Raw genomic sequence first — 17,396 nt, 5'->3', positions numbered from 1 at the left:
CAATAGCCAAAAAGCTCAAACCTAATCCCTCCACTTTGCATATTTCCGGTGATAGTTTTAGTGATCAGGTCACAAAGTCATTCATTTTAAACCTTTTTGGTCATCACTGAAGTGGAGTGAATGGCACCATTCATGTGTCAGCTAAACCATTCTGCAGCTCCTGTGCTGCACATTAGGATTTAGCGTTGCCTCTCTGCCTGAAAGTGAAAGTCTTGCTCCCCTTAACTGCTTTTTGTTAATAAACATTTTGCATACTGGAAACTACAAACTTCAAGCAGTTACTGATATTGTTTTATAGGCTTGGCCTGCTTTGTGCTTATAACATCACTCAATTGTTAAAGAAGACAGTTGTTTACAAAAGCTGGTGATTTTTGAGCTTTCACAAGAAAAAAAAGAAAAAGAAGAGTGCAATGACATTTAAAGATACTCCAGACTGTTTAGCTTTTGGAATGGTATTGTATGTCAAAGTTAATAAAGATGACCTGTCCAGGGTGTACCCCACCTCTCGCCCAATGACCGCTGGGATAGGCTCAAACCCCCCCGCGACCCGACCGACGGATTAAGCGGATTTAGAAAATGGATGGATTAATGAAGATTTTGCATTACCTGCAGATGTTTAAAATGACTAATTTGTTGATCTACTCCTTGTTGATCTACTTACAGCATGAGCTTTGTTTAGACATTAACCTGCATTACATCTGGCTAGTGATGGAATCTTTTCTCTTTGTTTTTCTGTGTAGGTTTGGAGGTCAGGATTGAAGGATTAATTTCCCATTAGATGATAGGTGGAATCTTTGCCTTAAACAAAACTTCAGTTGTTTGAAATTGAGCTTTTAAGTTGTCTTTTCTGTGATGCTGAAATGTCATTGGTGTGATGCGTCTGTACTGCACGATTGAGACATAACGTGAAAGTCAAACTGAGACTTCTCGGACCGCCTCTTCTTTGTATTCTATTGAGCAAAGCTTGATGCTCTCTTTGTGGGACAATTTTCTCAGTCTCTTTGTTCATGCTGGTGATTGCTGATTGTGGTACATTGCAACCACAGAGGCTTGTAGTGATTCCAAACGGCAAACATGAAAGATTTGACTTTAATGTAATGTGAGTTAGGTTTTCACTGCACACCTAAATAAAACTGCACTCCCACCCTCCAAGACATTTACTTTATTTTGATGAAGGAAACTAATTACTTCAAATTCTCTGTAGTGAGATGAAAGGGTGTTGATGCCATGTCAGGGAATCATGCTTCCCTGGGATCCCACAATTATACAGCTTACTTATTTAGATTTTCTCTGCCTTGTCACCATCTTCTATCATGGTATTGGGACCTAGTTATTTTTGCCCACTTCCTGTCAGCAACCACTGTAACCAGACTATTGCATATCAGTATTTCTTTAAAAATCTTTGTTACTAATACCAGGTGAGATGAAAGCAGAAAATAATGATCAATCCAGTTTTTAAAAGCAATATTAAATTATGTGTTTATCTCCCTGTTTGAATCGTGAACACAGTGTTGATAAAGATCCTGTGGATGCTGGTTTGTGTTGTGGTGAATTTCACTTTTAACTTAACACAACAAATGATAGAACTTACATAGAATAGATTCACAGGTCTTTAAGTTACTGCAGTGCTAAAGCTTGTTTTAATTTTCTCTTTCCAGTGGCTCTATATTTATTTTTGTGACAAATTTGGTGTATAAAATGTAAGTTTACGGTATAGAAATATCATCATGTCTCCCTCCGTCTGTTCCTTCCTCCGAAACCTGTTTTATATTTCTCTATGACATGAAAAGGCAGCAAATCCTCAACTCCGAGAGGATGGAGTTGACTTTGCCAATGAGGGTTTCTCATCTGTAGATATTCTTCAGTTGCTGCAGTGGCCCGAGTCCTGCCACGGTAATCATTAAACTTTGATCTCAGCTCTTTATTCTTAACAGTTTCTGGGCATCTGATGTTTAGTCCTCTGCCTAAGTGGAGAGAAGCTGGATTGAAATAACCAGAATTTTTGTTCCCAGTTTTAATCCCTCTAAGTACAATACCATGTTAGGTAGCGAGTGAAGCTGTGTGGGTGTGTGAGTGAGTAGAGGAGTGAATATACAGTAGAGCGCATTCAAAGGAGTGAGCTGCATATGGGCATCAGAGACCAAGACTGATATCACAAACAGTGTTTATTTTTTTCTCCTGATAACGTGGGAATTTATTGTGTCTTGGATAGTTTTGACATGGATAGATAACTTGAAATCGGGCATTTCAGCAGTAAAAAAAAAAAAAAGAAATCACTGTTAAGCGCCTAACAGAAAGCACTTGCTGCATCAGTGCTTAGAACCAACTTGTTTGTTAAAAAAATGATTATGTACTTGCACCAGAAGCGTTGTGGCTGAACCTTGAATTTCTTTGAAGCTTTATTTTTATGTCAAATGTGAGCAACCTCATTGTCGCTAAATATCAGTTTGAAAGAGTTTCAGTGAAAGCATCTTCAGCATTACAACGCATCTCGTAGCACATGACGCACAATGAGAGCCACTCTCACCCACTCTCAAGCTTTTCAGTCTGTGGGATTTTGAGGCAGCACTGACAGCACATTCTTTGAAATCCATTGACTCTATTTGAACTGAATTTTTCTTTGTTTTTATCTGTGTGCCATTAGACTTTACATGCTAATTTAAAGTCTAATGGTGCCTTTTCTCACTCAAAAACATCCCATTTTCAAGTCAGCTATCAGTGTCTTTACAAAATACAAAAAAGTGAAATGCTAATGTGAGGTGTCTGCAGGGATACCAATGCTAGGCAACAATGAGACTGTATTAGTGAAGATGAAAATCGTACAAAATGCATCGATCACCCAGAGGACAGAATCTTGTGTTGAAGTGCAGAGAGCTTTTAGGAGTGGAGCACGAGGAAACCCCTTATCCAGGTGTGTTGTGTGTGCATATATTGGAGGTGAAAAAGTTGTTGCAATTAATAATGGAATCAACTGGCTGGTGTATGGTGTGGTTTGGCTTCCCTAATGAGGACTGGATTCATCCTCCGTCTCTGAAAGTACAGTGAATGGGATATGCTGCTCTCAAGCCTGTTTCCATGGAGATACTCAGGAGCTGTATCTTTTTTTTCCCCCTTCTGCTGTACATTCCTCCAAACAGTGCTTCTTCATAAGATGGATCTGGGCCAGAGTGTTCATGTGTGCGTGAGTGGGATTTAACGGTGTGTTAACAGGCGTACGGATACGTATGGTGCCATTGACGAATGCTTGTGCTATTGTGGTGGTATTATGTGTGTCAGCACCTCTTGTAGTGTGACTGTACAGTGTGTTAGTGTGTGTCGGTGTGTGTTGCTAGTAGCTGTTAGTCTTGAAGCTCAGCTGTAGCAATTGTGAAAGTGTGTATGTGTTTACTGAGTTAGGCTGAATTGCACTTTGTGAACTGTTGTACTGTGTGTGAGCATGTGCATATGGTGACTCAGAGTGACAGAAAGAGCCAGTGAGAAAAGTGAGATCACTGAGGGACAGAGTGATAGCTTTGCAAGAGAGATGAAGAAACAGAAGGTTAAAAGAAGATCATCTAATGAATATGTAAAATAGTGGTAAACTGTGGACCATATAATCTCATGCAGGAAAAAAATCATGCTTCAACTATACAAAGTACTAGTATTGCCATGAGGCTGTAAAGGCAGAAACAGACTCATGTGGTGACAAAGGTGACGAGTGATTCCTTGCCAGACAAAGAGGCCAACACAGGGATGGTGTGTGTCCAAAATAGCTGCGAAAAGGATCTGATTTCTGTCTTGAGAGAATGATTCAGTGCAGACCTGAAGAGAGAGTGCCTGCTGTAAGGTGGCCAGGGCAATCCCTGTAGCAACAGGATTTCTAATCCTGAAGCTCTGCTCTGTCAATAAGCAGCCTGTCCCTCTTTGAAGGATAAATACTGCTCTTTGACTCATTGACCATATCTGGTCATCTTCTAAATATTACTGTCTGCTTCTGCCAGTACTCATGTACATCATTAACCTAAGTTGTATAATTAATTCATTTTTTGTCACCATTTTATGACTCCATCGATTGCTTTTTGGTGGCACTTGCTTGGGTGCTGCAGAGCAAGCTGCCACTTATTTCAATGTCAGATGAATAATAGGAAATAATGTTTTTTTCATAGTTGCAACATGTCGGGGTCACACAGAGATGCAGAAGCTACCTTGAGTATGGTTTTTCATTGCCCAGAGTTTACACAGTTAAAGGGTGTATTTAATGTTAAATTGTTAAAAACAGCCCTTTGCTGTATTCCACCCCACTCTCTGTGCCCAATTTCCTGTCCCCTCCACTTATTGATGAAATCACTAGAGCTCCCCAAAGAAAGTGGAGAATTTTTACCAAAAAACCCCCAAATTTCTTTCAATATACCCAAATTAGTTACTCCAAACATTAGCAAACAATATACACCTGCAGCTGATGCTCTCCTTGCTCTATTTTGGCCTACATCAGGTCCTGAGGGTAATATATGGCACTTAAGCAAATTTTATTTGTCTAATATTGTGCAACAGTAAATGGTGCTGGTTGTACAGTGCCTTGTGTACAGTGGTTGTACAGTGCTTTTTCGGTTCCTTTCCACCTTAATAAGTTGCCTGCAGAGGCTAAAAATCACACAATGAGAATTAAAGTAAAGACACAGGCAATAATATCTGTAGAGCTGTTACAAATGAGAATGCTTTTCACTCCGGCTCCAAATTAGATGCATTGTCATAGAAATATCAATTACTATAACTGAAATTATATTTGAAAGAAAAGTTTTCAAATATAAGTACTGGGTGAGCAGCTCGACTCTACTTTATTCATATAGCACTTTTCAAACACAAGTGTAACGCAAAGTGCTGCACAAAAATTACAATTAAATTACATTTAGTAGTAATATAATTTAAATAGCAGTAAAATAGGCTCCAGTGTCCCAAGATCCTGAATAGGAAAAAGCGAGTGTGGAAAATGAATCAATTAATTAATTGATAAAAACCTATCAAAACAAGCAACAAGCAGGGCAGACATAAATCGGTTGATTAGATATGAGCCTTTCTGGACAGGATTGTTTTAAGATTTGTCGAAAAATGGGAAGGAGTCTTCAGTCTTATAAATTATGAAAAACCACAAGCAGGCCAGTGTTTTTATGTTTATGCATTTAGCAGATGCTTTTATCCAAAGCGCCTTAGAAATGAGGATATAACATTACAGCTAACATCAAAGCTAACAATAAGCTACAAGGGAAAACCACTTGTCAGACTCTGTCAGAGGTGACAGGAGTGACTGTGTAGAAATAGAGTGCAGGCATAGAGGGATGAACAGGGTAAGTGCGAGGTAGGAGATGCTCTCTGAAGAGCTGGGTCTTCAAGAGTTTCATGAGGATAGACAGGGACGCCCGTGTTGTTGTAAGTCATTTTAACATCATGGAATGACACATGAAAAGAGTATGGATTGTCTTGAGTGTGGTGTAGGCACTGCTAGATGACAATGACCGGAGTGATCAAGTCGTGACATAAGCCTTTTTCGAGAGCATTGAAGTAGATGGGATTCTTGGAACAAAGAGTTCTTTGCGGGTGCACATGAAACAATAAGATATTTTAGACTAAACAGAACTTGGCCATTAAAGGCTTTGTATGATTAAAAAGTTTAACAGGGATACAGGGATAAATGTGATCTATCTTGGCAGTACCTGTCAATACAACGAGGTTCCGCTGCAAGCCAAGATAATGCCATTTAGAGTAACAATATTACGGGAGAGAGAACCTCTAAGGTTTTTAGGGCCAAAAACAATGACCCCAAATTTATCTGAATTCAGAAAATTGAAAATTACAGGTCATCCAGGTCTTTATGTCCCCAACACAAGCCGGTAGCTTTTGTGATTAATTAGTTTCCCAAGGTTTTACAGTTTGATAGAACGGAGTGTCATTAGAAAACGTTGTTTCCTGGTGATATGACCCAAAAGCAGCATGTATAAATAGAATGGAAGAGGCCCTAGTCTACATCTCTGTAGAACCACAGCTAACTCTGCTATGTGTAGAGGATACATTATTAATATGCCTTATAAGATACCTAATAAGATGTGATTAGTAATGTCAGATACAGCACTGAGATCCAACAGGACCAGCACAGACACAAGATTATTGTCAGAGGCAATTTACAAATGCAGTTTTAGCACTATGGTGTACTCTAAATCCACTGAATCATATAAACCCTTATCCTGCAAATTGCTGATAAGTTAACTGAAGTCAACTTCTTCAAGGATTGTGGAGATAAAAGGAAAAATGGATATTGGTCTGTAATTGGCTCAAACAACAGTATCAGAAGTGGTCTTTTTCGGTAATGGTTTAATGACAGTGGGCCTGTCGTACATAGTTAGTTGATAAAGATGGATTGATCTGACTGGGCAGATAGGGGGTAGAACATCTTTCAACAGTCTAGTTGGGATGGGGTCCAACGGGCATGTGGATGATTTAGAAGCTCTGATTGTTGACATTAATTCAGTAAGATTAATGGGAGTAAACAGTCTAAATAATGCCTTTCATTGTTTTCAAAGTAAGCAGATGAATATGTTTGTACAACCTCATGTTTTTGTAAAATCCAAGTCATGGCCCTGCCTATAAAACCCTAAACACAAATAAAAGAACACACTTCATATGAAAAGTTAATGGTTACATAAAACAAATACGTCCTCTGTTTTTGCATTTGCATTTTAACAAATGAGGAACAAAATCAACAATTCAGTTTTAACTGGTATGCCATCATGCGTGAAATTGATTTGAGTGTGTGTGTTGTTGTTTTTTTATTCCCGACAGTATACGGTGAACATCTCCATGCAGAACTGATAAGAGGATATCCAAAGTGCAGGGTTAGTTTGAGAAGAATCTGAGTGGCATCTCAGTTGCACAATCTGGGGAGTTTATAGGATCAGTACCAGTCAGGACAGGAGAGAAGATGTGTGTGTGGACATTAAGGATAATGTTACTATACCAGTCTGATCCTTTGCCAGTGCTGTGGTACCTGCTGTGTGTTAATGGGTAGAGTGTTCTGACTCACACAGGGCAACAGTGCCTGCCAGGTGGTACTTGTCCATGCAGGGAATTCAGAGTGCTAATACTAATGTGCTAAACCAACGTCCAGTCAGGCCAAAGGGGAAGCCTGAGCGCCACAGACAGGATAGAGCACAGGCAGGGCATGGCAGGGGGGCACAGATTAGCTGATGTGCTGCTCAGCTGGAAGCTCACATGCTCCCTGTCATGCTCTGTTTCTGCATTATGTACATAGATGTGTGGGCACAGTTATACAGATGCCTCAAAGAATTGCATTGCACCCATGAAATGCAGGTGTTGAAGAATTGTAGCGAATTACAGCATTATGCAGTCTAAACTTGATCTGTTCAGTGATAAAGGAAAGTTTATTCAAGGCAAGATTGCTATCCATATATCCATTGTTTTTGTTCTCCTCTTGCACACAAATTACTTTTCTTTTTTTTTTAAACAAAAAGCATTCATTTGGCTTTAAACTACTACTACTTAAATCTCCAAGCAGCTTTTATAATGAAAAGGCTCTGCCCACTTGGAAACAACCTGTGTAAGAGGTTTTTACTTGACTCTCACAGACAGGCTGGCATGCATTGCTCTCAGCCTGGCTGTATAATAAACACTTGGCTCTGCAGCACAACTTAAGCATGAAAGTGGAATATTAATAATGTTGGATATTCCACTGTTAAGTCTACTTAGAAGTATTTTTTTAATTTCTAAGTAATAGGTAATGCAATATACATGCATGACTTTGATTGCTTTTACTGCAGCTCTGAATGGGTTTGGTGAAACTGATGTTTCAACAAAATTCCTGACTCAAGAGCAGAGCTTTTTCCATGTGAGTGGTGGGCAATCAATACATTTAATAATTAAATCAGAGGCCTTTTAGCAGCCTAAGCATTTGTGTATAATTTTAAATGTGTGGGATATGACAAATCTGTTTGTTACCACTGAAACAAAAGAGGCTTAAAGATTGTGACTTGCACTCTAACGTGTCGTGGCACAACGGGGTGAGGACACTGACAACAGCGTCTGGCACCCTGCTGGTGGTGACAGTTTATTTAAAAACTAATCATGGAATATTGTTGAGCTTGTCTCAGGTTCCTCCCATCAGCCAACACAGGGAGAAACTGGTGGAATACATCGTTTGAGATTTGGACCTGACTGCAGAAGAGTCTTTACAAAATATAATTAAGTAGAGTTTTTAAAGCATCATTACAGAGACATTAAAGGCTATGTAAAACACTGCAGATGTAATATGTCAGTGTAGCCACATAAAAGTTAGTTGTAAAGCTACCACCAGAGGGCAACTCAATCCCTTTCTTTGTGAAATCTTGCACAAAATTTCTCACTTAATCCAGGAGAAAGAATATAGATTTAGCCATAAAAAGTATAATCCATCTTTATAGATTTCCCATTCAGCACTCTGGAGACCAGGCATGTGTTTACTGTTTGTCACAATGTGTGATGACAAGAGGAAGAGGTGAGTTAAAGCACCTCTTCTCTGTGAGCCATTACTTTGTCAGCCCATTAATACCAAAAAACCAAACTCCCATGCCTCATGAATCAGCATACTTAAAATGTTTTAATATAGCGTTCCAGTATCCATAAACTGATTCAGGATTTTCCAGTTTAACATGTTAAGTCTGGAGGTGTCACATTCAGTCAAACAGTTTAAAAGGATCCAGCTTGCTACCTCTTCCAACTTCTATATTTGATCAAAATTCAGGCCAATGATTGTTTCTTTCCAGTGTTGATACTGAAAAAGATATTTTGTTCCTGCCCTCATTTAAAGTTTCAGCACATAAAAATAAATGTCATAAATGTCCAAACGAGTTCCATGAGTTAGTAATGAGTTTTAAGAAATTTTTTTTATTTACTTTGCTTAGAGAGAATTCATCAGATCAAATAACCTGTGTTGAGGTAAAAAAAAAATCAAACAGGGGAAAAAGCAAACAAAAAACCCATATGAATCATAATTAAAAATAAATTGAAATCCATATTTTTTTATAAAAATTACTATTCAATTTAATATACTTTGTAAAATGCCTGTATAGCAATCATTTTTTACATTCTAAAAAAAAATTGATCTTCTAGATTTGAAGCAGCTTTATTAGGTGCTTTTTTAACATTAACATTATGACTTTAGAGGAAAATACCCAATTTTTTCGGATAATTTTAACTTATAAGGCCTTGTCCACCAATCAGAATGACATTTAGTGAAGACTGCTTGTTCTCTGTGTGCTTTCTAGTAATGAACATTTCTCCAGGACCACAAATATCACCAGAGTGTCCGATCCAATACTGTTACTGTTAGTTTTTGTGGTCAACATTCCCGCCTTAGTTTCTATGGTAGTATTTATTAGAAGAGGAGAAATAAAAATTTATGAGCAGGTGATTGTAATAAAATCTGTAGCTGTCATGAGCAGCTTCTGAAAACAAAGCAACTATGTCCTCCAGAATGACATTGTGTGACTGTACTGTGAATAACCAGTTACAAATTAGTGTGCAGTGCAACAAATGCATAAATAGATCAATATTTGGATGAAAGTTTTCTGATTTGATTTTAGTTTAATCACATATGCATCTGGACTCAAGTTTAATCACATATGTGTCTGGACCCATTGTACCTTCAACCCAGTATCCCTGCATAAACCCCTCGCTCCCAGGACGCTCACAAACCAGGACAATAGCCTGCTGTTGTGTCTGAAGATGGGCATAATAACAAATACTGCCATGTGAAAAACTCAATTGTGTTATCTCTTTCAGTAGCATCTTTATTAAAATATCTTGTCTCTGTAGTATGCTTTTGGTTTCTTTAGGAGAGAAAGTTGAGTTGTGTGCAGCAAAACACAAAGGAGTTAAAACTGTTTAAAACTAAATGTAAACAGTTATGAAGAACATCTGAAATCTCTGTTATGAAATCTGTTTCTAACTGTCAAGCTACTGTAAAATATAAAGGACACGAAGACTTTGCTAGTGAGGGACAACTAGTGGGGGGTGGGGGGTGTCCAGGAATTGGATTTACATTATTTTTGCTAGTAAACTACATAAAACTGACTAGTGCAGTATGTGGTATGCACTACATACTTGCTAAGTTAAACTTGGCCGGTATCATCCAGCCTCCTCTCATCCTCTACATCAGGGGTCCATCATTACGCCACAGAGTGGTTGGGGGAAGACAGATAGACAAATAGAAAGAAAGACAGAACTAAAAATAGACATATAAACAGAAATATCAGATTTACTAGGTAGCTGAATGAATACATTTACAGGTAGGTATACCTTTACTAATGAGCATATAACCACAGACACTAATTGTTTGTACATTAAGGGTTAAAAAGCATTTATCTAGCTTCACTATGCACAGATTTTGACCATTACTTCCAAATCAAAGATGGCCTAAGAAGCTCAAATGAATGGATCTGTGATTTGTTTGCCAAATTAGCTGCCACCTGTGTATCGGGAAAAAGATCAACTCTTTGCAAATGTTGGTGAGCTGTAAAGTACGGCTTGAGATAAAATTAGACAAAATCACAAAACATTGAAATGTCTAAAGGATAAAACTGATCAAGTGTTTAGGAAAGTGCACTTTGAGTGTTTTGGAAGTAATTTAAGTGTGATGTGAGTTAGAGCTAGAACACACTGGATGGACTAGTAGCAATGTGCATAAATTAGTGCACACTACCAGTGCACACTGCTTGTGCACATACGATTTTTTTAACACAGCGTTTGTCTTCTTTAAGTGAGTTCAAGACATGTTTGCGTCCAGGGTTCATTGGTTTTCCTTACTAACAGCCCAAATGACTGAAAGCCTTGACAGGTTCAAATCGCTGTGTAGATTTACTGTTTGAAATAATGAAATGGAGCCAGGTCTGTCTGTCAGTGCAGAGTTTCATCTGAGCAGTCTGGAGACATGGACAAAATAAATATCAAATTTTAAAAGAAAAGAGTTTTCATTGAGAGGAAAGATTACAGTTTCAGCAAATATGTCTTGAGACAAAATGGCACTACTGGGAAAACAAGTTAGTCAGCATAATTCAAGCCTCAGGATGGCATTCTAGTAAAGAAATGAGAAAATATATCAGATAAGAGGAGAGGATGTCTTCCACTACAAAGTATGAGTTGTGGAAGTTAGAAAAGATAGCTCCTGGCCAAGTCACCAAGTTATTGATATTTATTAGTAATACTATAACTTGCCTGCAGATATGTCAGGCTGATTTTATGTAAACCCTCTGTATCACCCTGTAAATGCTGAGGCAGACCATGTTCAGTAAATGCTAAACTGAGCTATGTGAGGAGTGGAGTAAAAACATATGACTGTTCTAGTTATTTTTGACTCTGACTTTTTAAAAATTTTTTCTGCTTTTTTTGACTGACTCACAGCAGCTCAGAAGCACCTGTTATACCTGCTGATTATCTTTACAATTGTTTTTTTTAAAGAGTGCACAAATAAACATAAACTGTGCACTGCACAGTCAGAGCTGCTTGTAGGCATAAACAACACCTGTTTACTGTACTGAATGTGTACATACACATGCAGAAATAGGTTTGAGTCTAAAATCTGAGCGATGATCGGAAGTGATCCGAACACACACACGAAGAAGACAAATGTGGCTGAAGAAGTCATCATGTGCATGCGATTAGACACTTATTTTTGGATAGTGATTAAGCAGTGAGTAAGTACAGCTAATAGTCATTTGGTGGCATGACTAACAGCATTAATTATTAGCCTGTTTGATGCATTAAATTTATTATTCGTATTATAACGCTAGCAAGTAGGAGGACAGCAAATGGCATCCTGATGTTTTCACACCTTTTACAAAACCAGTCCATCAACACTTGGATGTTCTTGCATTTTTTGGCTGACATTAATGTCTATTATGCATCTTTAGTTGAAAAAAGGCTTGAATGTTGTCTATTATAGATGGTAATGTGGTGCTTATTAGGAATTTAAAGCCACATAGCAAGAGCAGTAATAAATGTATCGACCTCGAACCTATTTTATTTGTCTTTCACACGTAGAGCATCTAATTAGAGCCACTTATTTATTGCTTGTTTGAACAATGTACACTACAAGTGGCTGTGGTGTTGACATTTTTTTCCTTTTTGAACAATTTTTTTTTTTTTTACATTGCTTGGGTCTCATCAACTTGTTTAAAACATACAGTTATTTATAAAGATACTGACAAACCTAAAAAGCAAGTTCAATGTCTAAGACAACAGAACAAACTCCTTCACATGATCAAACTTATAAAAAACTAATTTGCAAGGCTCTGGTACTAGATCTTGATCAGGCAAACAGCAAAATATGGTCCAAGAGCCAAAACTGACCTATGGATCATATCAATCTGGCCCCTGACATCAAAATCAATGAAAAGCATAAACAGGCCAGTGAAAACAGAGTCTATACAACCATTACACTTGATTAAAGCAGAGTGTGCTGTTTACACTTAGGTTGGGCTAAAACCTGTCTCTGCTAGTGAGTGATGACAGAACCCTAACTAAAGATGAATGCTGCAAAAAACACAAAACTTGACTAGTATTGTTCTTGTTTTCATCCAAGGTTGGACATTTAAATATTTTGCCTCAAGCGCCAGTTCAAAGGCGACATATTTGAAGTGTCAACAAATTATAACTGTGCCTATGGAACTTTATATCAAGAGACAAACGTGCTAACCATGCTGGAAACATGGTATTGATAATATAAGAAGAAAAATATTGAAAATAGTCTTTGAACTCAATTTATAGGGATGATGTTTTCACAACGCACTCAACACCTCCACAAATTATAACATGAGTTGCCTTTAAGCCATCATACAATCTTGGAAAACAGAGCAACCCATTGTTTTACTGGGAATTTTTGAAAGATTGTGTAACCAAAGCAGCAAGACAATTGTCCAGTTTGGAGCCCTTTGATTATTTCAAAAGTGCCTTTTGAAAAACAATGTTGGCTGAGCATGGATGCTCACCACCTGACCTGGTTATCTTTGATTGCTTCTGTCAAGACAATATTTTGTAGGATGATTAAAACAATACTATTGTTGCCAAACACAGTTTAATCAAGTATTCAAAGTGATGGATCTTAATACTCATGTATGTGGGATGTTTTTGTCTTTTATATTCACTTGATTACGGTAGTTGTAGTGGGATCATATCACTGCAATTCCTGAGATCTACGCTGGCTTCCTGTCCATTGAAGAGTTGAATTTATAATACTGTATATCTCAGATCTTCTGGTACATCAGGAACCTTCAAGATATCTCAGGTTGTCAGGAATAGGTTTGCTTAGTGTCTTAAGAGTTTTTATACACTATACATGTGCAACAAGCTATCAGATAACAGCAGCAACAACTCTTGCTTATTTTAAATAAACCTTAGCCTTTCCTCTTTACTGCTGCATTTCAGTAACTTAATTGAATTGAAGGACAGTGATTAATATTTTTTTCTGCACTGTAACTCTCTCCCTCTGGACATTTTGTTTTTAATGCTTTTATGTTCAATGTGAAGCATCTTTCCTCTCAACTTCTGTTTGGAGGACTCAGATGCAAGACAAAAAACAAATCAGGGAAACTATTAAAGAGGAATAAGATGCAGGTTGCATTTCAGAACGATAGCCTTTTTTGTGGAAACTTGACTGGAGTTGTTGCAGTTCCTCCTCATCTCCATCAGAGGTCAAACCATTAAATGTCATACAGATTGTATCTCTCCTCTGCAAACTGCAACAAAATAAGAGTCAATCCGAGTTGCGCTGCTGCATGAAATGCCTCAGATGAAGAAGTGGACAGCCTGCAGTGTTATACACAAACTCTCACAAGCTCTTTCTGTGCCACAACCCTCTACCCTGCTCTGCATTCTCCCCTCTCTACATGCGTTGCATCCTTTGCTCCTGTCCAGCGCTTGCTAAGCTCAACTAAGTGATGCTTTGAGATTAATGCGTGGCAGGCCTCTCTGCCAGATGATGTAATAATCGTGGTGGTTTGCTGTTGCCTAGATACACAGAGACAGCAGAGAAAACACTCAGCCCGGTCTTGCTGTCTCTGTCTCCAAGACTCTGAGGACGGTTATCGTCCACCTGAGCAAAAGTGTGGTAGCTGCTGTTACTTTTTGAGCCAGTATATACAAATACAAATACCCCCCTGTACATAATAATGTTTTTGCTACTTTAAATGTATTCCATTTTTCTTTCTGAACACCCCTCATATTGTTGTTTGGGTAAACTGGCCACATCTCTTGTACACAACATTTGTGCTCTGAGGATGCAATATGTCCACAAGAGAGATACTCGCTACACCTTGAAAACCCTCCTGTTCTGCATTCCTACCATTCTGTGTCAGCCCCTCACTCAAGCAAACATCCCACAACTCCAGTAGCCTGATGCAGGTCAGTATGTTATGTGCATGTGCACTAGAAGGGGGAGGTGGTGACTAAGCCTTCGCTTCTGTAACAGCAGTGCATTGAGCTCATCTTCATTCTTCAGCTTCTACTAGTTGCTGTAGCAACAAAGTCTTAAACACTAAAAACTTTTAGTTCCTTTAAGCTGCATGAAGATGACCAGATGGAATCTTTTTGGGCTATATATAATAACATATAATATCAGTTGTGTTGACTTTAAATGTTGGCTATTTGAATATTTTCCTTGCTGTATTTAGGACCTGTGGGGCATGGAATGATACATACTCACAAGATACAGTTATTTTCTACATTTTGATTAATTTGTGTGCAAAAGTGATTGTACGTTTATGTACTGTACACAGGGGAAAATACAACAGGTCAGCTTTTCCTCTTGAGCTACAGTGCTCATGAAAGGAAGCTTGGTTCATTAAAGCATTATTTGTCAAATTTAAGGGCTTTTGTGCCTGTTTACAATAACTTATTTGTGCATTGTATTTCTGTTCTTCATTGACCACGCATAGAATCAAGAAATTGGTTCTTCTATTGAGAATAAAAAGCTATTTGGTCACCTCACAACTTTCCACATCTCCATGAAGCTGAAAGACATGGCGGTGTGTACGTTTCACCATATTCAGATATCTTATCAATATGTATCAATATATTTTTGTCTGTGTGGTAAATATACATATTCTTACTCATTACTTAAATTGTAAATAAGGAGGTCCTGGAACAAAGAGAGGTGGCTGTGTTGTTACTGATATACTGTGGCTTCAGGATGAAAGATTGGTTCAAGTGTGCTGGCTTACATGATCTCAATAACACAAATGAACTAAAATGTGCGATTGAATTTAAACATATAAACAAAATAACAGGTGTGAGATCAAAATAACCAAGATGTGCAAACATAAAATGCAAAAAAAAGTCAGATGTGAGTACAACTTAACTATTTTGCATCTTCTGCACATACAAAAGTATTTCATGCAAGTAATATAATACATCTTGGCCTCAAAATATATTCTCTGAGTCCTTTTAGAACTTCAGATGTATAGATCTTACACAGTTATATAAAAAGTAATTAAAACAAACAGGTATATCATTTGAATCTTGTGTCTGGAATGTTGGAAACTGATGGAAAACACCAGTGCAACACGAAACAGTATTTGACCATCAAGAACATTCATAGAAAAACAGAAAATAGCAGAATCTCAACAGGCCTTTTTCAACAAGAGATATGTTGAATGATTAATGATGGGCCATAATTTCATCACCATCTGCTGCTCTGGTGTTAGTGCTCAACCAGAGACTGCCTGTGACCTTGGGGAGAAGGTTGGGCTGCCTCGGCCTGTCTCCATGACACGGACTCCCTCAGCCAGCTGTCCATTAGGTCTGGAGAAACTGTGATGAGTCAGTGATGCTTCGCCTGCACTGCATCTACTGTGGGTTCAGTTGCTAGACTGGCCATCATGATGCATTTTTGTTGCTAAAAAAAGGTTTTCCTGTCTCATTAGGAAGTGTTCAGCACACAGCAGAGACGCTATGATATTGAAAAGGCATAGTTGATGGCTCAGTCTTGTGAGTCTCCAGTCGACATTTAAAATCTTTCCCTTTTTTAATATGACAGCGGAAAACTCTGATATTTCTGAAACTGTCATTTAAAGAAGAGCTGTGTTAGTGTCCCAGACAAACCTGCCACACTTCCATTTTACATTTTCACCACACACCAAAGCTGAAAACTTTCATTACAAACTGCCACCTAGTTAGAAAAGATACATAGCAGATGGGTAGTGTGACAGACGCTCCGCTTGCTACATTTTTAAATCATGAAGCTACCATCCTACTTCTGGTATGGCTCCCTAAATGCCACATAATATTCCACTGACTGACAGATTTTCATCACATTAAATCTATAGAGGTTCAGCTGATGGGTCACATAAGGATCACATTTTGCTTTGACGCACTGGAGGTGCAATTAAGTCTTGAATGTTATTCAGAGACGGGCAGTTTAGAGTGACATAAACCAATCTGACTACCTTATTACACTGGAGGGAATTGCAACAGCACAGACCAAACATTACTCCTCACGAGTCTCTGCACAACCGTCTCCTTCCTATTCCAGCTGCTTTAATTTCAGCAACAATGTCCTGTTCTTCACTCATAACGGTATATAGGTCAGCTAATTACAGAACATAGACTGAAAAGGTAAAATATCACTCTTTATAGTATGCATTCATATAACTGCTTTGACATTTATTTTTGCTTAAATTTTTAGGAGAGAAATTTCTCAGATGAAGCTGTAGTTGTGAGGCTGTAGTTGTTTATGGTAATTTAGTTATTGTAAGCAGTCAAAAGGCCAGTATAGATGGGGGAATTGAGAGTAAAGGGCACTTCTTTTTTTTTTTTTTTTTAGCTTTCCTTTCAAATGGTAAAAATTGTCATAAGACGGCTGAATGTCACCTCAAAATATGACATTTACAATTAGATTTGTTGTAAGAGTCGAACTGCTGTTTGTGAGTGGCAGTGCATTCTGGCATTTCTGCTATGATTGTATGTACAGTATGTACTGTGTGTTTATTTCGATTTATTTACTGCCAGGGATAAAAGCTTAATGTTACAAAGTGCCTTGAAGTATTTTTTTTTTTTTCTCAGAATCTGAGACGGTGTTTTTTTTTTTTAGCAGTCACCGACATCGTGTAGTTGTATTCATATTCTTGGTTCGTTATTACCTTCCACTGCTCCTCACCCCATCTTCTTGTCAGATCAGAAGCACCTCAAAAACAAAAGGTGGCACTTGAGAAAACAGCTGCAACACATCTATGGTGTTGTAACAGCGCTGTGTGTAATCTTGGTGTCCACCGTTGATGTTTCCAGGCTTCCACAGTTTCTATTTTTCGCTTCTCTGGGGGAGAGGAGGGCTTCTCAGTTGACAGCCGAGGTCAGCACGTTTTTATCTGGGCTGCTGCTTTGAC

General features: G+C 38.2%; 1 protein-coding gene across 1 annotated transcript in view; it reads left to right on the top strand.

Moving 5' to 3' along the window:
- The window catches only part of LOC140267239 (disks large-associated protein 2-like), a 92,406-nt gene that overhangs the window by 2,809 nt on the left and 72,201 nt on the right, over positions 1-17,396 (top strand). The gene's annotated exons all lie outside the window — the stretch shown is intronic.

Source organism: Leuresthes tenuis, unplaced genomic scaffold (genome assembly GCF_036924035.1).
Source record: "Leuresthes tenuis unplaced genomic scaffold, fLeuTen1.0.hap1 SCAF_13, whole genome shotgun sequence".
NCBI lineage: Eukaryota > Metazoa > Chordata > Actinopteri > Atheriniformes > Atherinopsidae > Leuresthes > Leuresthes tenuis.
The sequence above is the reverse complement of the archived record's forward strand: the minus strand, read 5'-3'. Positions and strand labels throughout refer to the sequence as shown.